Source organism: Piliocolobus tephrosceles, chromosome 15 (genome assembly GCF_002776525.5).
Source record: "Piliocolobus tephrosceles isolate RC106 chromosome 15, ASM277652v3, whole genome shotgun sequence".
Classification (NCBI taxonomy): Eukaryota; Metazoa; Chordata; class Mammalia; order Primates; family Cercopithecidae; genus Piliocolobus; species Piliocolobus tephrosceles.
The window spans coordinates 65,230,174-65,256,559 of NC_045448.1; the positions used below are offsets into that span (position 1 = coordinate 65,230,174).

Sequence of the window (26,386 nt, forward strand, 5' to 3'; positions counted from 1 at the left end):
AAAAGGATTACATGGGAATGGCACACTTAATTCAAGTAAAAGATTGAGCAGGATTATACAGTTTTTTACCTGAAGTTAACAAAAACATAATATGCTCTGATGCCTGGAATTTGCTTTAAAATACTCCAAAACAAACAAACAAACAAACAAAAAACCCAAAGCCTGGCCATGTAGATGAAACGAGATTTGACAAAATGTTGATACCTGCTGAGGCTGGCTGATAAGTACAAGGCAGTGCATTGTACTCTCGCTTTTTACTTTTGAGTGTGTTTGGAATTTTCCATAATAAAAAGTTACAAACCACAACACGCCAATACATATTTTTAAAATTAAAACATATAAAAATAAGCACAATAAATTACTCACACCCCCAATGAAAACTATTATATTAATTTGATAGGTTTTTTTTTCACACAGAAGAAAGCTATTACTGCTCCATGTAAACAAGCACGCCCAATTCAAGTTGGAACTCTTTAAACTCTGCCAGACAGCACATCACATCCAGCCACGAGGGGGCGCAGCCGAGCAGCAAGGAGCGCAGAAGCGATTCTTCACTGCAATTTCTACCTACAGCTCTCAAAGTATATACATTTTCAAGATTGTTTTCAAATTCAGGTATCCACAGAACAATGCTAAGCAAGCTGGGAGCTTTTCCAAGGCCAAAATAAATTAAATTATGATATGGTTCAAACTCTGGAAGTACTGTGTATAGGAAAAGTTGTTTCCCTGTATGTAAAAGTTAACACTGATGTTTCAAAAACCATGGTTAGAATCCCTGGAGGATTCCTGAAATGAGAACAAACACACAACAACAAACACACACCCAAGTCATGAGATGTGAATGTGGAGAAACCAACAGTTCAGAATTTCCAGTGGGGCTTCCAACATGGGCTCCCAATAAAACAACGAGTCTCAATAAATTTGGCTAAGACTTTTACCAGTATAGATGCCTTTATTAAGCCTACTTGCTACGTCTTAATAACTATAAATTATCTCCATACTGAACAGATACCACTTCAGGCAGTTATTTGGGAAAACCCTTCAGAAAGGACAATGGGGAGGGGCCATTTAATTATAAAATGTAACACAGTTAACCTTAGGGAGATAATGAAGCAAGATTATTATGTGTAACTACTTGCTGAAATTCTTTCTATTTAAATTACAAGTTCAGGTTATATGATGTTGTACGTTCAATAATAATGCTCATAATAGATGAAATGTTATAATGAGTCTCCCCATTTGAAAATTGGGAAGTATAAACATATATATTATAATCATTTGAATTGTGATGCTACTTCATAATAATTTGGTGTCAGAATATGATGTTTTTAGCATTTTGAATCTAAGGCCTCATTAACATTAGGGTAAGGAATTCTCAGATTTGACAATTTTCCCCATAAGATTAAGTGCTTTACTAGTAAAGGCTAGCTAGCATTGCCCAACCCCCATTCTCCAGCATAATGAAAATTTTTTTTCTCCTGTATTTATAATTGCTTGGATGGGATTCTGTTCCAATCCTCCTGTAGCATCTTTTCCCTAAAGATACATTGTTTTTCTCCCTCACGCTAGAGACCCTTAATAAACAATGTCAAGGGGGTGGGGGGCTTAGAGTAGGAAGGAAAGGCTTTGCCAAAAGTATGTGACATTTTTTTGTGTGTAGAAAACAAAAGCAAACAAAAAAAAAACCCTCAAGACTCAAGATACATGTAAGTCTTACTAAAACAGGGAAACAGAAGGTTTTAGAACAATTCTGTGAAAGATAAAATTATATCTTAGTTAAAACCGAAGGTGGCCTTCTAGGTTTTATTAGTTAGACAACTATTTGCCACTGAATAAAACTAAGGAATAAAAATAAAGTATGCTACTTCAAGAAATGCTTCGATAGAAGTGTTTCTTAAAAGTTAAAAAATAAAAACTACTCATGCCTTCAAATTTGGATGCTTCATTACTACGAAAGAATCACTTAAAATATTGCTTACAAATACGGAACATATTTCATCTTATAACTTATCCGTGCAGTTCAAAGAGGAAAACCAGAGAAATGTTGTTTCTTTTACTTACTGTGTAAAACTGAACATTGTATTGTATGGCCTAAACCTGGATTCCTTAGAGAACAATATCACATTTCTACAACATGACATGAGTACAAAAATTTGAGGTGCAGAATAACAGAAATATACTTGAGACATGCAAATGGCAGGAAATAACTATTCTATGTAAATACCTGTCCCATGTAAGTAATCTATATGTTTCAAATGTTTAATTTAGTTGCCTCTAAGAATTAGGCAGGCTAATAAGATTTTACAAAGACAATTTAAACTTTGTATCGTATACTTCAGTAATTCACACACAGAAAATAATTTTACAAAGAAAAAGGCAATGAGGATACAAACTAAACTTGAGGGGAGTAAATGATAACTTTGTAAATATGGCAGCCATTAAAAAATAACTACTTTGGGACTATTTTGAGATAAAACGTATATCTTCCCAAGGACTTCTGTGCATTGATAATGAATGGCTCACTGAACTTTAAGCTAAGTCACTTAAATACAATAAAAATAATCAGAGTACCACACTAAATGTAATAACTATTTATTTTCTAAGGAAAATGCTTCATAATTCTTCAATTACCTTCAATGGTCTTCATGGAAAGCCTTCCTCAGCCTCCCCAGCCTGCCACCCTCACACTCTATTCATCCTACCTGTCTTCCGGAGTTGTTGAAGAAGGCAGGAACCACCTGAAGAATCACATTTTTAATCTGTAAACCAACTGCTTGTCAGACAGCTAAGAACCACTGCCAGTGAAACATACTTCATTTTGTATTTCTGGACATGGTAAAACTACTAAAACAAAATTAGTTTGCCTTAAAAAGTTCAGAAAAGACCACCAAGTTCCTGAGAAGCAGAGAGACAGAGCAAAAATTATTCCACTCTGGATCATAGTACCCAAATTCCTCAGGCAGATTGGTTTTCTCTGATAGCATGGAAGACACAGAAGAGGTACAGATGGACAGGGAGATGTCCCCTCAAAGTAGGAAAGAAATCTGAAAAGCAAATCTGTATCACCTATTATAAAATGGGATAACCACACAGGAAGATCAGTTTAAAGCAGTTGCCAGCTCGGTATCTCATTAGCGTGACTAGGATTTTATGCAAACCTGTTCTGGTATAGAGATGACCTTGGGACTTTCAGATTCTCTGAGTTGAACTTGGGCAACACTTCTAAACACAAGGGTGGGGTACACTAGCAGGCCTGCTCCAAACCCCAGGAGCTGCAGTGCATGGCATGGAATGATAAGCAGCCGGCTGGAGCAGAGGCAAGCAAAGCGCTAAAGGCTGATCTGGAGCAAGGGACTTTTGATCATTCAGTGGTTTTGACCATGGTCTATTCAAGTGTACCTTTTACTTTTCTTCAACAGGTTCACTCAGCCCACTGTTAAACATCAGTGTGTGTGCATATGGATATACAGAATATACAGACATAGATCATGTCTTTAAGAGCCAGAATCCCTTCCCCTTTACTATTCTATGGGGAAGTCCTTAGAAAATGCTTAGCTTCTTTTCAGTTAACTGCCTAGGAAGGTTTTTAAAGGAAAAAAGCTTAGAATTAATTAGTAATTCTGCAAAGACACAGGTTTTTGTAAAGTGACAAAAAAGACAGTAAGGCAGACATGAATGAGTTTTAAGAACTGAAGTTTGCTGCTACCTGGAGTTACTAGAAAAACAAAGCTGCCTTTGGGCACCTCAAACTAGTCAGACCTGCTGTAGCAGTTGCACAGTCGGCTCCAGATCTATCCTCTGCTCTTCCCCTCCAGCCCCCACCCGACGCCTCCACATAGCTCAGTCCACTCTCCACTCAGGGTGGAGGTGGGCCGGGCACATGCACCTCTTGATCTGCTGTCCCTGTGGGGAGGCAGGGGCCAGCTCTGGCCAGAGTGTGTGCAAGCGTAAGAAGAGGCCGGCCAGGAGCACAGATGCCAACTCCATTCTGAGCTGAAAACTGCAATGGATGCAGAATACAGCTTAGGTGATCTTGGGTTTCCAAAATAGATCAATCAAATTGTGGGGTTTACTTCAGAGAATCCTAGCATTAAGTTCAGATGAGGGACAGAGGATTCTGGGAAAAGACAAATGGGTCTTTCCAGCTTTGGGATCCCTCAGACCACAAAGAGGGCAGAATTTTCAAAAGAGTTTGTGCTGTCTATATGTGGTGCTTGTTGAAACTGGCAGTATCTGTTCTGGCCTATTAGAAATCATATATTATAAAACATATTGTGATGATTTTACTTTGAAATTTTCATTTGTATTTCAAAGAAAATTTTTAGACAGCCAATCCTGTTTTGTTTGTCTCGTGATCTCCGAGAAAAAAAAAAAAAAAAAAACAAGGAGTCTATTTATTACTCAGAATAGGAATGTCGTCTTATTGGGCTGACATATGCCATTCACAGATTCATACAAAGAATGAACTGCCACACAGGGCTAATGGAGAAAGACACTGCTCCACACAATGAGTGACGGACGCTCCAGGGGACAGTTCTGTTCATAAGGGTTTCCCAGCATCTGCACACAGGGCAGAAGTTTGCCTTTAATACCAACTGCACTGGCCGTTTGAGACAATCATTTTTTCTGGATTAGTAGCCATTTCCTTCAAACATACTAAAATTAAATGAAATAGGCACACATTTCTTAAACAGGAGTCCTGGCTTATGGATTTCTATCAATTGCTTAATGAATAATTATTAACAATAGGTACAAAATATATGAGTTGTGCATATAAAGTGGCCATGGCACTTTTAGATTTTCATGTTTTGCTAGTCAGTATTTAACAGAAAGACCTATGAGAGCTGGTGTCACCCTTATTGTAAGGCCATTTTCACGTCAACTAGAGCTTGCCTTCTGGTGCCTTCAGTACACACCTAATCTTTGGACTCAGTAATCAGAGACAGCGCCTGTGCTTGCTCTCTCTCTCAGGTACCAAGAAACTACTGCAACTAGAGCTATCTCCTATAGGACATGCCATGACACTGAATACAAAATTTCTGTTGCCAAAAAGCTTTAAAAATTCTATGAGTGAACTGAAATTCATGGTCCCAAATACTCCTATCTATACATAGCTTTTTCCATAGGTAATACTGACAAAGTGGTCTTGATTCTGTTGATATATGTGAAACATAAAATAAAGCTTCATACTTTTTTTCTGTGCTCTTTAACAAGAAACCACAGCAAAAGAAACCTCTCAAAGTTTCTGTTCCAGCTTTCACCTTTCTTAGTTACTAAAATGTAAAATATTTTGTCTGAGGGTAAACTTGTAGTATAAGTGGACACTGATAACTTGCAGCATGCTACTTTTATTGATAGAAATTTTTATGTATTTGCATTTGAACATCTTCAAACTGCCTTCATACGTTTTGTAATGTTTTTTGTGTGTGATGCATGTGTGTGCCTTTCTAAAGTAGTGTTGTAACTTATTCTGCCATTGGAACCCTGTTTTAAACAGCAGATGCCATAGGCTATCAGTCGCCACACAAATTTGAATGAGTTTTAAAATATCAAAATATGTGCTATTTTACTATGCTCATTATCAGTAATAATTCAGTGTGTAGCAATTGGGCAAAAATTCATATTTTAGCTTCTCAATTAAATACAAAAACTTTAAAGAGGGACAATTCAGCAAATAGAAGTGTAAAGATTTTCTAAATCTGAATTAATATCCTTCTCTTAATTCTTCAAGGGAAACAAGCTCGAGCAGCTGTTACCTAAGATGTTGTGACATTCGCCTGACAATAAAACCGTTCCCTAGGACACCTCCTATCATACAGTTGGTTGGCATTACAAAATGTGAGTCCTCTCCCCTACCTGTCTTAATGAAGTAAGGAAAAGAGCCGGGTGTTAAGGAAAAAGGGGGTTGGGGGATGTCAAATCCAAAATAAAATTTCTCATCTGAGAACAACATGGTTATGTACATTTTAATTTGGGGGTGAAAGAAGTTAAAAAAAAATGGTTAAAGGATTCCAAACTTAAAGAACGACATAAAAATTTTATATTAACATATAATACACCTCTAAGGAAGTCGATGAAGCTAAAGGAAAACTTTTAAGTATTTGTCTCTTTTAAAGAAAAAAAAAAAAAGAACCCTGAAAAAATAAACAGAAAAGCAGAGATCCACAAACAAACTATTCTTGTTCACTAAGATCCAGAAGTTGGGATCTTAGGATGGATATTTTCATCTTCACAGCACACCCTAGCACACTCATATCAGAATAGACTGCTATAAAAAGGGGGAGGGATGGGAGCTGCCAGGGTGAGACATGCCTTCTGCTGAGCTGAGCAACTACCCCCAACCCCCATCGGCCAAGCAGCCCAGACGCTCTCAGGTGGACGGTCCTTCAGGGGCGGAGCGAAGCCAAAAGCCCACATCACTCTTGTCAGGGACTAGTCTCTAATTACAAAAAGCTACTGTGAACACTTAGGGCCTCAGGAATCCTACTGGTGACTACAACTTCTAGATTCTTTACACACATTATGGATATTTCTTAACATATATTGGGAAATCAAAAGGCGTATTTCATGAACAAAGCTTGAAAACATGTACTCTCTCCCCTAAGACCAACTGGGGCTGCCCGATTCGATTCAAATAAAAACTGCTGTGGTCTGAGGCTGGCTGTCTCACTCTGCTGACTGTCCTCCCCACTCAGTGTCTGTGAAAATTTACTTTCTACCTCCTGAAACGACTCAGCTTGCAAGCAAAAAGTTATTCCAATGCAAACTATACCTGACCTTTTCGTGAAACTTGGAAACTAAACCTAAAACTCGACTCCCATTCTCAATCCATTACTACCACTTCTGCTAAAGGTAAGATAACTTACAGCCAAGAAACAAAACAAAACAAAACAAAACACGATTTTCTCTCCATGCAGTGGCCCTGTGACGACACCCCCTGTCTTACTGGTACAAAGTCTAGAGCTTGGGACAGCTGGCTCCCCTCAGCCCCCTCCCTTTCAGTCATAGGCGGTTACCAACAAGATGACTTGTAGATTTCTAACTTAAAACCCAACGAGACGTTCAGTTTAATATACATATAGATCCCAAATCAATTCATTTGGGCATGGGCGAAAAGAGGGTGGAAAGGAACGTTTTTAACATAAACAAAAACACCGGGAAATTCACAAAAACGCACTACAGCAAGCTGGATGCAAACCCGGCCACGGAACTCAAAAGTGAAGCAGCCTTCGCGCCAGCAATCCGAGCCTTAAAAAGTCTCGCACGTTCACAACAACACAACCGCCACAACGCGCACACACATCCCAGCTGTAGAGGCGACAGCTCCAGGCGCCCCCACCCGCCGCTCGGCTCTCCCAGCTCCCGACCCCCTCCTGACCCCGGCCCTGCCCCCAGCGGCTCAGCCCGCAGGCGCCGGGGGTCCGAGAGCGCGGGGCCGGGGCCGCGGGAGGGAGCGCTCCTCCCGTACCTGTTCCGTCCCCGGCTCCCTCCCGCGGCGGCGCCCGGCCCCTCCTCCGCCCTCAGGGCTCTCCCGGCCCTGGCCGAGACCCAACACCGCCCCCCATCCACCCGGAGCGCCAGCGCCCGCGGATCCCCTCCAGCCCGGCGCCGGGAGAACTTACCACATGCAGCTCCACCTGGGAACTAACGCATCAGGAGGGGTTTCCGCCCACTCCTCAGCTACTCCAGCTCCATGCGGAGTGCCCCGCTCCAGGGGCCCGAGGGTGGCGCCGGGGAGCGGGCAGCAGGCGAGGCCGAAGCTAAGACTCTGCCGTCCTCTGCCTGCGCTCCCCGAGCATTATACAATGGTGGAGGCGGCAGCGGCAGGCAGCAGAGGAGGAAGCGGGAGGCGGGCGGAGGGGGCGCCCTGACCGAGCGAGCGGCAGCTTGTGCTCCAGCACTCGCCGTGCAGGAGTGACGTGCGGCCCGCGAGCCTCCCGCGAGCTCCGGGCCCCGGCGCCGCAGGCCCCACCCCTCGCCGCCAGGCCCCGCCCCCGCCAGCCCCGCCCCGGCCCGCCTCTCCCCCGCGGTCCCGGGAGGCGCGATAAAGGCCGAGCCGGGCCGCGGCCGCCGGAGGAGTAGGAAGGGGCGACGGAGCGCAGGGGTCGCCGGGTGGCAGCGCCGCCCCCAGCTCCCTCCTGGGCCGGCGCGCCCCTATTTTCTCGTAAGGACGGGCTGAAAGAGGAGGAGAGAGAGAAGGAGACACTCCGGCCTGAGGACCACCACTGCCACTAGTAACGCCCCCCACACTCTAGAAGCGCTCAGGCGAATGACGAAGCGGCTGGTGACAAAGGCGGCGGCGAGTGCAGCGCGTGCACAGCCCGCGGAGTCGCGCGACCGCAAATATGACAAGCATTTGAGCTATTTGGCAACGTGGGGCCGGTCAGCGGGGCGGGCAGGGTCCCCGCTGGGGGCGAGGGGCAGAGAACTGGCCCGGGCGCCCGTCTCGCTGCCTGCGGGGTTCCTGGGCGGGGGTCCGCTGCGGGACACTCCTCCGAGGCCCGCACGGGTCCGAACGGCAGGATGGGGGCTCCAGCCGTGAGTCGGGGACAGAAAAAGTCCCTTGCCCTCGTGGCCTCAGCCCGACGCGCGAAGTGGGTCACCAAGTCCACACGGCACTTGGGGAGCCGGACCAAAAGAGTTGCATCCTTCGGGGTCGGCCGGGCCGCGGTGCAGACCCGGCAGGAGGGAAGCCAGGCTAGGAGACGCAGCCAGGTCGGAGGCGCAGTCCTCTGCCCACAAGTTTCGCGTTGGTAGCCTTTCCCTCCCGTGGAGTAAGCTTATGCTTGGAACTACTTAAATTTACCAGCGAAATTTATACTAGTTGGAAGAGAACGTGTGTATGCCCAAATGGTGAGAATATAAGAGCACTAGGGAAAGAGGTCAGAGAGATGGTTCGACTGGAAAATTAATGATTATTTTAAAAATTACACGTGCATTCAGTGTAAAGATGTAAAAAGCAATGCAGGCAGGCACCTTAAAATTTTGGCTGCCACCCCAATCAATATCATTTCAGATCACTTTGGAGTTTAATGGTTCACTATGCTAGTTGTATTTAAGGATAATAAAGCTTTAAGACCTAACATAAAGGTGATTGTAAGTCGTTAACATCAAGAGAAATTTAGACTTGTTTAAACTGTTCTGTAATGATTTGTTATCAATCAAATTGATGATCTCATCGAAATTAAACGTGCTAAAATGTTGATAGAGGAGACAACGCTTCTTGTTTTATCTTTAAGGAGGATGGAAAAGGTTTTTACCGGACCCTTAGTATAATTAAAGTCTTATACAGTATAACCTAAGCCAAAAGCTAACTATTTGTGGATCTTTGCAAAGTCTCATTATAATGGCGTTCAAAATGAGATAATATGGAAGCTGTGCTCACCGGCCCTCTGCAGGTCTTGCTCAGTTTGCGCCTGAGTGGCATAACATTCAAACATTTTGCTGTGAAGCCAAGATATTTTTCATTTCCAGAGTTCTGCAGTTTAGAGACGACATTAACTACTAACAGTTTCCTAACCACCCACTCACTTATACTTTCAGTGCTCACTTTAAGGAAAAGCCATTGAAATAGAAGCTGCAATAATCTCTTCCTGTGATATCTTTGTAGAGGAGGCCAGAGGCATTAGCTCTGTTGAATTTAAAGTGAATTTAAACTGCTATTCATGAATTAAAGTAAGCAGGAAGTTACACTTGCAGAACTTTTGTGACACTTGGATATTTTCTAGCAAATAGGTTACACCAAGTGCAGTGTTTCTGTATAAAATAACAAGATTTAAGTCAAAGTGACAATTTTGTGTCACCAGGGTAGACACGATTCTGCTGAAGTCTATAAGGTCTGTATTTTGTAACTGCTCAAACAAAGGTTTGCGCTCTTAGGAGACCAGCAACCTGCGTTTTTTGGAGTGAAATGGTTTCCATCCGTTCATACCTCTGAAGGCTGTAACATCTTATCAATGCACACATTACAAACAGCTCCCACTTCCCCCACTTTTAGAATCTGGCATCTTTGACCAAGAAGTTAAAGTGAGCTGGCAGCTTCAACAGCTGCCAATGTGGTTAACACCTGCTGGTTAACCCTCTCCCTCCCCTTAGGCAATCCCCTACCCCAAGGCTGAGTGACACACAGGCCAGAACAGCAGTCTCTACCCAGCCCTAGAAATTCAAGTCTGTGGGGATAAGGAAAGGCACTTCCTGCACTTTTGAAGTCAGTTCCCTTCAGTGAATAAGAAGTGCTTAGTGAATATGTAAATTTTGTTCTCACTCTTTGGGAGATTTGAAAGCCCATTTAAGGGCTAGGAGCAGTGGCTCACACCTGTAATCCCAGCAATTTGGGAAGCCTAGACAGAAGGATCACTTGAGGTCAGGAGTTTGAGACCAACAGAGCGACACCCCCAATCGCCACAAAAAATGAAAAAAGTAGCCCTGCATGGTGATGTATGCCTATAGTCCTAGCTACTAAGGAGGCGGAGGTGGGAGGATTGTTTGGGCCCAGGAGTTCAGGGCTGCAGTGAGCAATGACCACACCACTGCATTCCAATGTAGGTGAGACCTTATCTCAAAACAAAATCTCATTTAAAATAATCCTACTCTGAGGGCCTCATCCAGAATTTAGAAGTTCTCCCTCTCACTTTCATATAACATAACTTTAGAACAGTTATAAGAAATTAGGCTAGTCATCCACATTTAACTACCAGGAACATATCTGTTTAGGGAGAAAAGAAACATTCTTTTTATAAGTATAGAACTGTGATGGTAAATTTTAAAAATGCTCGTGAGTTTAATTTCAGAGAAGTACTTCTCGGCATCATTTTGTAGTTCTGGGTACTAGTTTACACTTCACTGCTTCTCTTTTGAAAGTTTCTGTGCCCTCACATCTTACAGACTAGTACACTAGTGCACTAACTGAAGGCCACTTTTAGCACTTAATTAGCACACACCAAAAACACAAGGGGCAAGCTAGATATGTAAACTGAGAAACAAAGACTTTAAAACAGGTTTTGAACTTAATTTCATTTTTCCTTTGCTTTTATTAAATTTTTATCTTTCAGGTTCCACCTGAAATACCAGTAATGATCATCCATCTATATACCTTACAAATTTTGGTCTTGGTTTTATGGCAAAAAAGATAAATGTTTCAGTTATTAAATAAATTGTATAAAGTCAGCTAGGCTAAATAAGCTTTTCATGGAAAATACAGAGCTCCTAACTGTGGACTCATCATTCAGGTAACTGAAAATTGGAATAAATCTTCAAAATAAAGTTCTGGAAGTCACATAACCTAAATGATGATTAAGGAGTCAATAGAGGATACAATGATTTGGAAAAGTAAATACTCTCACAAAGATGGCACAGGCAGATTCAGTCCTTTTCAGCAGCAAGTGAACTCCTCTACTTCTGCAAATTTTCTCCATCTCTTCTTCCACCTGCTTTTGTCATGGTTTTTTTCTGCTCCTCCCTGAAGTCACAATTCATAAAAGCAGAACTACAGCTCCAGTGAAGGCCCCTTTGCAAAGCTTTCCATGTTGTTACGTTGAACTGCTTTGCAAGGACTGCTTTTTACCTTCTCAGGGAGGTTTCACTTGTCTGTTAAAGATACACTTTTTTTCTCTCTTTTAAAAATCTGACAATATGTAAATGTAAACTTGAAACACAATCTTCATGGCAATATTTAAAGAAAATGCTTTTAAAACCATTTCCTTTTTTTCTAGCTTTTGAGATCAGTCCCTTCTCACTATTACTGGAGAAGATGGCTTCTGTTAGGCATTAGCTTCCTTCCTATTAACTCCCTTCCTGTTCCTTCCACTGAATCTTCAAAAGCCTTGTGCAGTCTATCAAAATGCAAAGAACTTTCTTGGTGACTCTGACAACTCCAGGGTTCCTTCCTGTAGGGACACTACTCCACTAAGACTGGTGGTCTCTTCTCAGAAACATCTCCCATCCCCAGCTCCCTACACAACACACATCGCCTCTACACATCGACTCTGTATTTCTTCCTGTCTATAAGCCATCCACAATTCTTGAGGAGTTCTCACTCTTCTCAAGGCACTGAGCACTTCTAGCTTCCACAGAAAATTTCAATGAATGTTAGAAATTGCACAGACCTTTCTTGCCCCCAGGAACCAGCTTGGTGAGATGAAAAGTCCTGGACTAGGAGTTTGAAGATCTTGTACACATTAATTACTTAACCATGATAAATCTATGACTTTTTAGTTTCTTAATCAGCTGGGTCACAGATTTAGGATAAGCACCAGTTCTGGTCAAAAGAGCACAGGGTTGTTAAGTCAGGTGATTTCAGGGCTAGCTCCTCAGCCACAGTGAGCAGGGAGGCCGAATCAGACCCTCTGCACTGGGCCTGCTTCCACACCTGGCAAAAAAAAAAAGGAACTGGACTCAAAGATTTCAAGAGCCCCTCCCTAGAGCTAAGTAAGAGTCTATGAAACAGTGAGTACACTGTGACTATCCTCATGGAGGAGTTTTAAGGCTAAAATGAGATAAAATGCTTTGGACGCTGCTCGGCTTGTCTGGAAGAATATAAAACCAAGTTCATGTTCACATATTTCTAAATGAAAGGACCAGAAATGCAAATAATGATAATGTGCTCTCTTCAATAAGATATGTTCTTTGAATTATTTTTTTAAGTCTAGAAGATGGACTTGAGCAGTTCTATCCATATTCTTCTAGATTTGTTACCCCTTAGGGTTCAAGTCACCCAGCTGTGAGACTGGAAATACCCCTACCCCCTAAGTTTGTATAGCAGCAAGGCAATTTACAAGGCAGTTTTGTTTTTTTTTTTTTTTTGAGACGGATTCTCGCTCTTGTTGCCCAGGCTAGAGTGCAATGGCACAATCTCGGCTCACTGCAACTCCACCTCCCGGGTTCAAGAGATTCTCCTACCTCAGCCTCCCAGGTAGCTGGGATTACAGGCATGCACCACCACACCTGGTTAATTTTGTATTTTTAGTGGAGACAGGATTTCTCCATGTTGGTCAGGCTGGTCTCGAACTCCCAACCTCAGGTGATCCGCCTGTCTCTGCCTCCCAAAGTGATGGGATTACAGGCGTGACCCACCGCACCCGGCCACAAGGTGCTTTTGTATGGATCCACTTGTTTGCTCTTCATAATGCCTTCCCTGTTCCATAGGCAGGGGAGGTACTACTACCCACCTCTCAGAGGACTAAACAGAGGATCTGAGAAGGACCCACCAATGGAACTCTTTATCAAGCTGACTCCAGGGTCAAAGGAAGTCTGGATCTAACATTTATTAAAGCATTCTGTGAAAGCCAGGAGTGCTGAGCGTCTTGAGAAGAGCATATACTCCTCAGAAACAGCAGATGGTGCAGAGCCAGGAAATACAGAGTCAACGTGCAGAGACCAACAGGAGGGTAGTGCTGGGCCAGGAACTGGATGCTGCTTAGCTTCATCTCTCTACTCGGGTCATGGAATAACAATTCTATTTCTTATACAAAAAAACTCCAACCCTGCCTATCCTTAGCCTTGTTAGCACCACATTTTATCCCACAGAATTAACAACTCACAACTACCACAAGAAAAAGAAATAAAATTCATCATATCCTCTAGCCCCTCACTCATGTCCAGTAAGGTTCATAACACGGTCATTCTTGTTTACCACCCTGTCTCTAGCCTCTACAGCACTGCCTGACACAGCAGGCATTCAATAAGGATCACTCAATAAGTGGACCAATGAGGAATGCTGAAGCACTTACACCGGCTTCATAAACTCAAAAGGTTAATCTTTCCTGCTAAAATTTCCCTCATGAAGTATGTACTGTTAAGAGTTAATTTTAACAGGATCATTACATGGGGAACAACCTCGCAGATAAACACCAAATTATTGCCAGAATCCCACCATTCTGTACTTTTTAATGAAGATTCCTCTCTGCCTACTTACTTTAAGAGTGAAAAGTATTAAATAACATTTTAAAACACAGCAGCATTTGATTTTTAGGTTAAAGAAAAAAGCCAGATAGGAGTTGAAGAAAACCAAAATATATGCTTAGGCCATCAACCTGAAGATAAATTAAAAAAAAAAAAAAAAGCCATGTCTACTAAAAATAGCAAAAATTAGCCGAGTGTAGTGGCGGGTGCCTGTAATCCCTGCTACTCAGGAGGCTGCGACAGGAGAATCTCTTGAACCCGGCAGGCAGAGGTTGCAGTTAGCCGAGATCGCGCCATTGCACTCCAGCCTGGGCAACAAGAGTTAAATTCTGTCTCAAAAATTATCTATCCAAATTTTCCAATGGCTCAAATGAGCATTTAACACTGTCACCTTCACACCCTTTTGTTCATGGAATACAAAAATATGACAGTAGTTAAGAATATTATCTGTTAATTCTGATGAAAAAATTGCAAAATGATGACAGAAAAAATTTTTTTTCCAAAGTATTACTCTAATACTAAATGTTTTTATGTTTTAAAATCAAGCAAATTTATATGATTGGCTAGACTAAATTCTATCTTTTTGTTGTTGTTGTTGAGACGGAGTCTGGCTCTGTCGCCAGGGCTGGAGTGCAGTGGCCGGATCTCAGCTCACTGCAAGCTCCGCCTCCCGGGTTCACGCCATTCTCCTGCCTCAGCCTCCCAAGTAGCTGGGACTACAGGCGCCCGCCACCTCGCCCGGCTAGTGTTTTGTATTTTTTAGGAGAGACGGGGTCTCACCATGTTAGCCAGGATGGTCTCGATCTCCTGACCTCGTGATCTGCCCGTCTCGGCCTCCCAAAGTGCTGGGATTACAGGCTTGAGCCACCGCGCCCGGCCTAAATTCTATCTTTTGGTTTACATATTCTTGTATCTATTGTAGAAACTATCTAGGATTGAGTACCTTTAAACCTTACAAGTAAAGAAGGCTCTTAAGTATGGTGGTTTTTGTAATGTAAATAATATATTTAAACCATTTTTTGAAGTCTCAGCTATAAAAATTCTACTTAGAGAAGTTAAAAAAAAAATCGAGGCTTTAATGTGAATAGGTGCCCAGGAAGTGTCTCCAAGTTTAGGCTATGAGGCATCATTAGAAAATAAACGTGAACAGAGGATACGGTTTAAGTGTAAACACAATATACAACTAAAAATGAATCAGCCCTTTGCCACATGAATTTTTATTAGTCTTCTAGGGGAGAGGTAACACTTGCCAAGACTGCATAGGCTTTACCTTTTAGTCGCTGATGTACAATTGTCTTTTAAAGACCTGTTGCCAGAATAAACAAGACTTTTTCAAAATTATCCAACCTGTCTAATAATAGTAGTCTTTTGCTTTATATACATACATAAAATTTAAAATTTATAGCCAGGTGTGGTGGTTCATGCCTGTAATCCCAGCACCTTGGTAGTCGGAGGTGGGCAGGTCACTTGAGGCCGGGAGTTCGAGACCAGCCTGGCAAACATGGCAAAACCCCATCTCTACTAACAATACAAAAAAATTAGCTGGGCATGGTGGCACACGCCTGTATTCCCAGCTACTTGGGAGGCTGAGGCATGAGAATTGCTTGAGTCCAGGAGGCAGAGGTTGCAGTGAGCCGAGATCACACTACCACATTCCAGCCTAGGCAACAGAGCTGACTCAAAACAAATTAAAGAATGAAAATAAAATAAAATGTATAATTTTTGTTTTCTTTCTCTTTTGTTTTTGTTTTTAGTTTTTAAATTTTTATATCTAAAATTTCAGAAATGCAGAGTAAAGTCAAGTAGGAAGAAAATAAAGCAAGTAGCTCAGACACCAACACCACATTAGGTACATTTGTGTAACTAGTCAATTGCTTTTTTCAAAAATACACTTTAAATACTGAACAAAATATTTAACCTTGCTAAATAATATGTGTTTCAAAATGGTTTTCTTAGAGAAGTCTTGTTTAGGTTATAGGAAACTCCTTACATGGGCAGAGAAGCTGGCTTTAAAGAGAAAATAATAGTGTGGATGATCTATCTGCAACTTCCCTTTTTAAAAACAGAAGTTGAATCTGTAACACCAAATTTAGAAAGGAGAGTGGATGGCAGCAAATACCCTAAGAATATCATCTGTAGCACAGACGCCCACTGCTGTTCTGTTCTGTTACAATTAAATGTACACTTCACAATCCTGAACTTGCTCAGACAATGCATATATTTAAAGATGATTCATTTAAAAGAAAACATACATCTGAAAGAGTCACAACAAGTCAAAAATCTCACTTAAAAAGTGCCAGATTCCCTCACTATGAGTGCAGAGCTATTCATTTGGCCTCTTTACACAGAGTGCAGCACAATCCAGTACTGGGCTACAGAAAAATCGTTTTTGTGGGACTAATATTGATAATTTCAACATCGTATCTGTTTTGCTTCCTTTAAGAAATTAAGGCCCAAATTATTAAAAGGTAGAAAAAATTTTAATGAATCAGATACTCACTTTCAATCCATTCTGATTTGTTGCCCCTTTAAAACTGTGAGACATCATGCTTTTTAGTTTTAATAACAATTAACAGCGATGAGAATAAGATTCCAGAATTACTATTTTCTCATTACAGCCAGAAATGAAAAGTGAGAAAACAAACACCTTTCCAAAAGTTCATCAGATGAAAAGATCAAAATTAATGGGGAGCCATACCATTTAATGGACAAGAATACTTAATACTATACACATGCAGATTCTCCCCCAAACTTATCAACAAATTAAATGAAGTTTAAATCTCATATTTTCCTTCAATGAAACTTGGCAAATGAATCCTAAAATTCATCTGAAATAGGAAAGGGCCAAACACAGTTGTAATAAGCTTAAGGAACAAGATAGGGGACATGTCCTATCAGAGCTTATTATAAAGCTCTACTAATTAAAACAGGGTAGAGTTGACGTAGGTACAGATAAATAGATCAATGGAACAGAATTGAGAGTTCAGAACCACATATATATAGAAGTGTAATATATGACTGAAGTGAAATTACAGATCAGTAAGGAAAGAATTCAGTAAGTAGCTCAGAGCCAGGCATGATGGCTCACGCCTATAATCCCAGCACTTCAGGAGGCTGAGGCAGAAGGATTGCTTGAACCCTGCCTGGGCAACATGAAGAGACCCTATCTCTACAAAAATTTTAAAAATTAGCTGAGCAGGCTAGGCGCGGTGGTTCACGCCTGTAATCCCAGCACTCTGGGAGACCAAGGCGGGTGGATTACAGGGTCAGGGGTTCAAGACCAGCCTGGCCAACATAGTGAAACCCGATCTCTACTAAACATACAAAAAAAATTAGCCAGGCATGGCGGTGGGCGCCTGTAATCCCAGCTACTCGGGAGGCTGAGGCAGGAGAATCACTTGAACCTGGGAGGCGGAGGCTGCAGTAAGCTGAGATTGCACCACCACACTCCAGACTGGGCAACAGAGCGAGACTCCATCTCAAAAAAAAAAAAAAAGAAAACAGAAAAAAAAAAAACCCCAACATTTAGCTGAGCATAGTGGTCCCAGCTTCTCAGGAGGCTGAGGTGGGAGGATTGCTTGAGTCCAGGAGCTCAAGGCTGCAGTGAGCTATGTTGGTACTACTGCACTCCAGCCTGGGTGACAGAGCGAGACTGTCTCAAAAAAATTACAAATAAATAGCTCAGGGCCACCTGATTACCTGTATGAAAAATAAATTAGGTGCCTACTATTTATAAAAAAACATATTTCAGGTAGACTAAAATCTAAATATGTAAAACAAAATTTTAAACTTTCGGGAGAGAATATATGAAAATATGTTTATGGCTTTAGGATAAGGAAAGTGTGCTGATTATAGTTCATCTGAGATTCATCTCCACTTTCCTCTGCTTGGCTCCATGCCTTGAAATGCTGACATCTAGGGACCACCTCACCCAAGTTCCTTTGCTCACTAGCTTCCAATTGGATTTAGACAAAGAAGGTACCAGAAGGAGATCAATGGGTCAGAAGGTGGAGAAGCTGGGGTACTCTTCCCTGCTCCTTCCTGCTTTGGGCCCTCACCTGCGAGTACCCATCCCTCCACAACTACAGCTTCTGCCAGGTGGCCCCTTCTCCAGGATGCCAACTTCCTCTGGGTTCTAGCAACACCATTTCCTCCCCTTTCCCTTTTAGGCTTAAGGATAGTGACAGCTTGCTACAGTTATTTGTCTTCTGTGCCTCAACTTTTGTCACATCTCTGTAAAGTGTCCCTTCACTAGTATCTCTTTGGTTGAAACATTTCAGTGGAATTCTGTTTCCTGCAGGGACTCTGACTACTTAAGAAACAAAACACCCAATGAACAAACCATAAAGAAAATAGCTTTGATTATACTAAAATTAAACATCTCTTACACAAAATACACTACAAACAAAGGCAAGCTAAAGATTGTCAAATGATATACGTGAGTCACAGAAATAGAATCAACAAAAGATTAGTATTCTGAATTAACGAACTCCTCTGAATCAATCTTTTAAACGACATATAAACCCAATAGAAAAATGGGTGAGGAAACTAAAATGTCCAGTGAACACAGGAATAGACACTCAACTTCATCAGCAAAAAAAAAAAAAAAAAAATGCAAAACAGGTTGTGTCAGTGGACATGCCGCTAATCCCAGCACTTGGGAGGCTGAGATGGTAGGATACTTGAGGCCAGGAATTCGAGACCAGTCTGGGCAACACAGCTAGACCCTCATTTCTACAAAAAAAAGAAAAATGCAAATTATAAAGAGATATTTCATAGCTATCAAATTGACAAAAATCAAAGTTTTATATGTATACCAATATCAAATACTGATGATAGAAGGCAGATAAAAAGGAACTCTCACAAAACTTGTGGGTATATAATTTAGTATGACCACTTTGGAGATAATTAGGCATTTTCTTTGTTTGTTTGCTGTTTCTGCGACAGTCTTGCTCTGTTGCCCAGGCTGGAGTACAATGGTGCCAACACGGCTCACTGCAGCCTTGACCTCCCGGGCTCAAGTGATCCTCCCACTGAGACTCCTAAAGAGCTGGGACCACAGGTGCACATCATCATGCCCAGCTAACTTTTATGTGTTTTTGTAGAGATGGGGGTCTCACTATGTTGGCCAGGCTGGTCTCGAACTCCAAGGTCTCAAGTAATCCTCCTGCCTCAGCCTCCCAAAGTGCTGGGATTATAAGCCTGAGCCACCATGGCCAGCCTAATTTGGCACTGTCTAGTAAAGTTGGAGATGCACACACCCTGCCACATACAGTCTTTCTCATACAGAAAAGTAAGCTCTACAGCAAAGGATTCAAGTGACTGTTTCCTAAGTTCTCCCAAGGATGGTATAAAGTTAAAATCTGTGGTGTGCTAGCGAATGTTTAACAACCGGCTAGGGGGATAGGGAGGGAAGTTTTATTTGTAGCATTTGCTGATTTCTGTGGTATCAGCATGGCTGATTTCAAGCCTCCCAACTGAACTCAAGAATTAGGAAGAGATTAGCACATTCATTTCTAGGAGTGGCTATCAATCTCCACCTCCAGCTCAACATTTGAACTATTCCAGACTTACAGGACAGACATTAATTCATTACCCTTCAAAGACACCTTAAGAGACTGGGGCTTAATTCTCTCGAGGAATTCTGGATGAGAAGCACTAAGTCTAGAATCTAGAGAAACTCTTGTCTTTATCCCCATGGAGACACAGAAGAAGAATCTTTGTGGCAGTATTGCTTGTAATAGCAAAATATTGTAAGTAACCTGAAAAATCATCAAGACGATACCCTTGAAAACTACAGTGGTTAAAAAGAACTAAAGGTCTTTCCAGCCCTGGCCCCAGAACCTACAGCCACGGAAATGTTGATGCCTAAGAAGAACTGGATTGCCGTTTATGAACTCCTTTTTAAGAAGGCAGTCACGGTGGCTAAGAAGGATGTCCACGTGCCTAAGCACCCAGAGCTGGCAGACAAGAATGTGCCTAACCTTCATGTCATGAAGGCCACGCAGTCTCTCAAGTCCTGAGGCTGCATGAAGGAACAGTTTGCCTGGAGACATTTCTACTGGTACCTTCATCTGCTCCCGGAGATTGTGCCTGCCACCCTACGCCACAGCCATCCAGAGGCTGGCAGGCCTCGGCCTAAAGGTCTAGGGGGTGAGCAACCTGCGAGACTCACAAGAGGGGAAGCCGGCAGAGATACCTACAGACGGAGTGCTGTGCCCCCTGATGCCAACAAGAAAGCCGAGGCTGGGGCTGGGTCAGCAACCGAATTCCAGTTTAGAGGCGGGTTTGGTTGTGGACGTGGTCAGCCACCTCAGTAAAATCGGAGAGGATTATTTTGCATTGAATAAACTTACAGCCAAAAAAACTTAAAATAAAAAAAAAAAAAAGAACTAAAGGTACCATGTATCGTGTGTTGATCTCAAAATACAAAGTTATATCTCAAAAACAAATACTGACTAAAATAAAGCAAGTTATAAAATATATACACTATTTATATAAAATATTTTTAAACATGTAAAACACTGTATATATAGTTTATAGATACATATGTATGCAATTATAGAAAATAGATTAAAAAATTCAAGAAAGTAGTTACCTCTGGTAACAGGAGGAGGGTAATAGAATCAGGGAGAGACACACAGGTGATGTCTTTTTAAAAAGTGTCGAAGTATCAAAAGCAAATAAATATATTCTAATTATTTCATTGTTTCAGAATATGTTAAAGAAATACATTTTCTCTTCTTTCTTCCTTATGTTTCCTATGAAGTAGAACTGTGTAAGATTTTTTTTCCTACAACTTCTAGCACCTGTTAATATTGGATAATATTTGTATTGCAAGCATTCATTTGTTTTCCATTATTTCAGTAATAAACAATTTATTCTTCTCATTCGTTCTGATATATTATCCTTCTCGCTCTCTCTTAATATTAGACTGTAAAATCCAATGATAATGCTAAATCAACCTAAAGTTCTTTAATAGGAAGCCCAGCTCATCGCGCAAGTATAAAAGAATAAGTGGTTTAATGCCTGTTTTGGGTGTATTTCTTACCTGCCAGGCGAACTTCCATCATGCTAACAAGGATAAATCTTCCTAACAAAATATGGAAGGCTTCTTGTTACTTCCTTAAAATGACAAAGAACTCAGCACTAAAAAGTGAAATCTTGTTTTTTTTTTTTTAAGCAAAAAATAGAAACACAGTTTCCCCATAAAGTATCTTTCACTAGGTGTTCAGGTGACCACCAAGTGCTACACAAAACACACTGCAGCTCCTTCTTATGTCTCTACTTATTGGGGATCTTGACCTTTGGGAACATGATGTTTCAGTGCATGTGTAGTGTGACTTTTTTCAAAGAGATTGTCTTGAAATAAGCCTATGTTTTAAGTACACACTTTTCTGCAAGCTAGCAGGCATTCTGAAGCTAGGTGGTTCTAAATAAAGAACTCTAGTCAACAACAGGAAATAACTCCCACAGAAAAAAGGGGCAGAATACAAACTCTCACCAACTCTTGTACACAGCTCACAACGGTCTTTTGTTCCATGCACATTAAGCCTGAAATCTTTACTTTTCAGAGCATGTTGGGGCCTTTGCAGAGCAATTAAACATTTCTTTTCCTTTTGCTGGTGTCCTTGCTTTCTTTCCTCTGAGGAAGTTAATCTTACAACTAACTGCTTACTATGAGATAGCAAATCAGAAAACAGAACAGTTTGTATTTCAACATCTTTTTTCTTAATGGAACTTCTCAAGATAAAAACACATTTTGGTGTAAAAACTCACATTTCCACCTAATACACGACACCATGGACACACATGTATGTACTAGAAAAGTAGGTTCGCGTGCAGTATAGGTTTCTAAATCTATCAACAAGGATGCATCCCATTAACCCATAAACCTAGATTGATGGGTTATCAGCACTTTACCAGTGATCAGCAAATCAATACAACTAGAAGGCAAATTTATATTCTCTTCAAATGTTCCCATCTTCACTCTTTAGAAAAAGAGGAAGAACTATGTAGATCCCAAGCCAACCAAACAGAAAGACATTTGGAATGGTAGTGTTTAAAGTCAACGTGACACCTATTAGAACAGACTGGTGGCATTCAACTATAACACAGCACAGGTGCTCCTGACAAGGGAATAAGACTGAGCAAAAAAGCTTCAATATGACTGAAGACTGGTATTTCTTCCCTCTCATACATTCAGCCTTGCCCTTGCTACTGGCTCCTTGTTGCAATCAATAAATTACAGATTCAATGCATTCTATCTTCACTTTTAAAACAGGAATCAATCCTCCCCATGTTTAATGCTGCAGGAATGCTGCTGGTAGCTACTTCTGTCTATCCACAACTTTATTTTTCCTCCTGCTTCCTCTGCCTACTGCAGAACAACTCTACTGACCATCCCACAAACGGGCAACAGTGACCCCTAAATGGCATGGCCAATGGACACTTCTCAGTTCCTCATACTATGTAGCCTTTCTGTAGCAACTGACATTACTGACCACCTCGAAAGGTATCCTTCAAGTTGAACTGTAGTCTCCTGGTTCTTGTCTCCTTGGCCACTTGTAGTTTCCTTTGTTGGCTCCTCTACCTCTGCCCTCCCTATAAACCTGTAGTTTTAAACTTAAACTTAAACAACAACAACAACAAAAATTTCTGGCTGCAGAGAGGGCGAGAGAGGGGTTAAAGTACTGTAGTGAGGGGCAGGATGGAGATGGCCATGGTTCATGGTCGGGTTGGGAGCAGACATGGGAATCCTCAGAAAAATTTAGAAATGTAAGTGTTTTGAAAAACAATTTCCCAGTTAATAATCCCAGTTACATAGTTAACTATGCAAATATTAATATTCTCTATGGTTTTGTCTTGCCTCTTTCCTTTTCTTTTCCTAGAAACTCTCCCTAGGCAATCTCACCCATTCTCAGAGCACCTATATGCTAATGACTCACAAATCATTAACTACATTCCAGACTTTTCTCTCTGAGCTCCAGATGTGACCTTTTTATACAGGAAGACCATGCAACCCAGTTTATAAGGGTCATTCCTGGTTTATGCTTGTTATCCTGGCATAATTATTAATAGCATTCTGTGTCAATTTCAAAAAGGTCCTGGTTTGAACGATAAAAGCATATAATTAACCTATTCATGTCCCATTGGCTATGAGACATCTCCACTGCGTATCATAAAGGCATCTCCAACTCACAACACATCTAAAGTTGTCCTAATTATATTCTCCTTAAATTGCCCCCTACTTCCCAAATGCCTCAATATGGTTAAGGTACAACATCTACCTGGAGTCTCCATTGGAAATCTCAGATTCAAAGCATCTTCCATCTCTCTTACCCTCACATTCATCCAGACACAAAGCCCGGTCAGTCTTCTCTCTTATTTTCCATATATGTCCCATTTTACCCACTGCTGCCCTAGTCAATACTCTAGTTATCTTTCACTTTGATTATGGTAACAATCTGTCTCCCAATTTCCAGTCTCGAATATTCTCCTCTAATCCATCCATATGACTTACTGTATGACAGGTAGCATGGTAGGTCCTAGAAATACAAAATGAACATGAGATGCTCCCACCCAGTTCAGGTGGAAGATTAACTCATCATTGTGATGCAATGGGTTATGTGGTGTAAGAGACATGCACAGGATGACAATGGACATGCAGGAGTGGCCACAGAGCCTGGCCAGTGTGGAATGAGGCCAGGAAATGGATTTTAGGGTAAACAGGAATTAGTCAAGGTCATTAGTCAAGGTCATTAAAGGCAGATGGAACAGGATGAGCAAAGATAGGGAGGTGAGAAATAGCATGTGATGTGGGTACAGATCTGAAGTGTAAATTTCAGGCAGGGAGTGGCAATACATAACACTAGAGAGTTTGGCTGGGGCAGGTCTAGGAAGGTGTTGGAGGCTGTTAACACTGAGTGTGGCCTTTATGTTCTGAAGTCATTAAGAGATCTTCCATGGGAGAATGGCATGATGTGGCTTTCACTTTAGGAAGTTAACTCCCCATTTATTCTTGAACTTTACTGAATGATTCTAAAATTTACTTAGACAAACCAACAAATGAAAAAATGAAATAAAAATTAAAAGAGGATATTAAAATATATTTAAAAACAATAATTAAGAGTTGGATTCTGGCAAAAGAAAAATATAAATGAATCTGAATTGAAACACTTGGAACAGACTTTAGTGAAAAGATTTTAGTATACACTACCGACACATTCTTATAAGTGAGGTAAGGAAGGCATGTGCAATCAATGGTTTATTATTTAGGGAGGAAAAACTAACATTAGATCCTTGCCTCACACAATATGATAAAACACCAGAGATTAAAGAATAACACTAAAAAACATAAGAGAACTAAAAGAAATTACAGATGAATAATTGATCTTAGAGGTAGATAAGACCTTTCCAAACATAAAGCAAAAGAGCTATGAGGATAAAACTGACTACACTAACAATAACTATATAACAAAAAGCACCATAAGCAAAATTTTTTTTAAATGACAAACCAGGAAAAATAACTACAACACGGGTAACAAAGACTTAGTAACTTTATAACCTAAAGAGGTCTTATGAATCAATTAGAAAACCATCAATACTAAATTAGAAAACACTAAAACAAAATTTTATAAATAAGCAAAGGACCCAAACTCATCATTATCAAGGGGAGAAATGCATGAAAAAGCAATACAAATTTAAAAGAACTGTAATTTTTACATACTAAGCTGGCTAAAGTTGTTTTAAAGTTGATAACAATGTGAGGGCACAGTGGACAGGGTGTCTCACAGTTACTGATGTGAGTACACACTGATTTAACCTTGGGAAAGACAGGGTTTTGGTGATGTGTATCAAGAACCTTTTAAAATTTCTATATCCTGTAATGTGGTCATTTCATTTCTAGAAATTTGCCCCATAGACCTAATCGGAACCGTGCATAAAGAATGTATTCATTCAACATCTATTTATTAATCTATTTATTTATTTGAGACAGGGTCTTATTCTAACTCCCAGGCTGGAGTGCAGTGCCATGATCAAGCTCACTGAAGCCTCAACCTCCTGGGCTCAAGCAATCTGCTCGCTTCGGCCTCCCAAAGTGCCAGGATTATAGGTGTGAGCCGTCACGTCCAGCCCAACAAAACTTTATTGAAAGCTTACTATGTCCTAGCATTTTTTTTTTTTCTTTTGAGACGGAGTTTCACTCTTGTCACCCAGGCTGGAGTGCAACGGCACAATCTTGGCTCACTGTAGCCTCCACCTCCTGGGTTCAAGCAATCCTCCTGCCTCAATCTCCCGAGTAGCTGGCATTACAGGCATGCACCATCGTGCCCAGCAAATTTTTGCATTTTTAGTAGGGACGGAGTTTCACCATGTTGGCCAAGCTAGTCTCAAACTTCTGACCTCAGGTGATCCATACTCCTCGGCCTTCCAAAGTGCTGGGATTATAGGCATGAGCCACTGCGCCTGGCCTAACTATATCCTAGTTTTAGGAGCTGGAATATGGCTGCAAACAAAACACAAAATTCCTGTTTTCACGGATTTTACATTCAGGATGGTGGGAGAAAGTGGAATAAATCCGTAAATTATATGGTATATTAGAAATTAACTGCTATGGGAAAAATAAAGTAGGAAAAGAGGATGGGGAATGTGTGCTTGCGTATATATGTATGGGGCAGGGCTACAATTTTAAAGAGGTGGTTGAATATACCTTGATAAGAAAATGACATTTGAGGCCGGGTGCAGTGGCTCACGCCTGTAATCCCAGCACTTTGGGAGGCTGAGGCGGGCGGATCATGAGATCAAGAGATTGAGACCAGCCTGGCTAACACGGTGAAACCCCGTCTCTACTAAATATACAAAAAATCAGCTGGGTGTGGTGGTGGGCACCTGTAATCCCAGCTACTCGGGAGGCTGAGGCATGAGAACAGCTTGAACCCGAGAGGTGGAGGTTGCAGTCGGCCAAGATCCAGCCACTGAACTCCAGCCTGGGCAACAGAGTGAGGCTCTATCTCAAAAAAAAAAAAAAAAAAAGGGAAATTACTCACTACTCACTCCATGGAGTTGTAAAGATTAAATAAATTAGTGTTTTCTTTTTCCAAAATGACAGGAGCCATTTTATTATTTTAATTTTTTTATACAGACAGGGGTCTCACTTTGTTGCCCAGACTGGTCTCAAACTCCTGGTTTTAAGCGATCTTCCTGCCTTGGGACTCCCAAAGTGCTGGGATTACAGGAGTGAGCCACCGGCCTGAGATAATTTTAAAAGGGACCTGACACTAAACAGCCATTTTGGAAGAGGGAGACAACAGCCAGATGAAAGGTTAAGTGTTGTTGGAGGGGTGCACGCATTTCCCAGGAGGAGAAGGGACACAGAATAATGTTTTGAGATACCATGTGAGGTTTCTTGCTGTCCAGCCTCCTGTGCAGCTGGAGATAGCCAGGTGCTGCAGTTCTGGCTAGTCAGGTGTAAGGGGAAGTCTGC

General features: G+C 41.4%; 1 protein-coding gene and 1 pseudogene across 2 annotated transcripts in view; one reads left to right on the forward strand and one right to left on the reverse strand.

Annotated features, from left to right (window-relative positions):
• Positions 1–26,386, reverse strand: part of SERTAD2 (SERTA domain containing 2) — a 128,814-nt gene that overhangs the window by 14,280 nt on the left and 88,148 nt on the right. Inside the window, exon 1 of one of the 2 annotated variants that reach the window (XM_023223963.1) lies at positions 7,623–7,927. The exons of the other annotated variant lie outside the window; for it this stretch is intronic. The gene's annotated coding sequence lies outside the window, so the exon portion shown is untranslated. Of the gene's footprint in view, positions 1–7,622; positions 7,928–26,386 lie in introns of those variants that run through there. 2 annotated transcript variants of the gene reach the window in all.
• On the forward strand, positions 19,758–20,219 carry LOC111550502 (annotated as a pseudogene).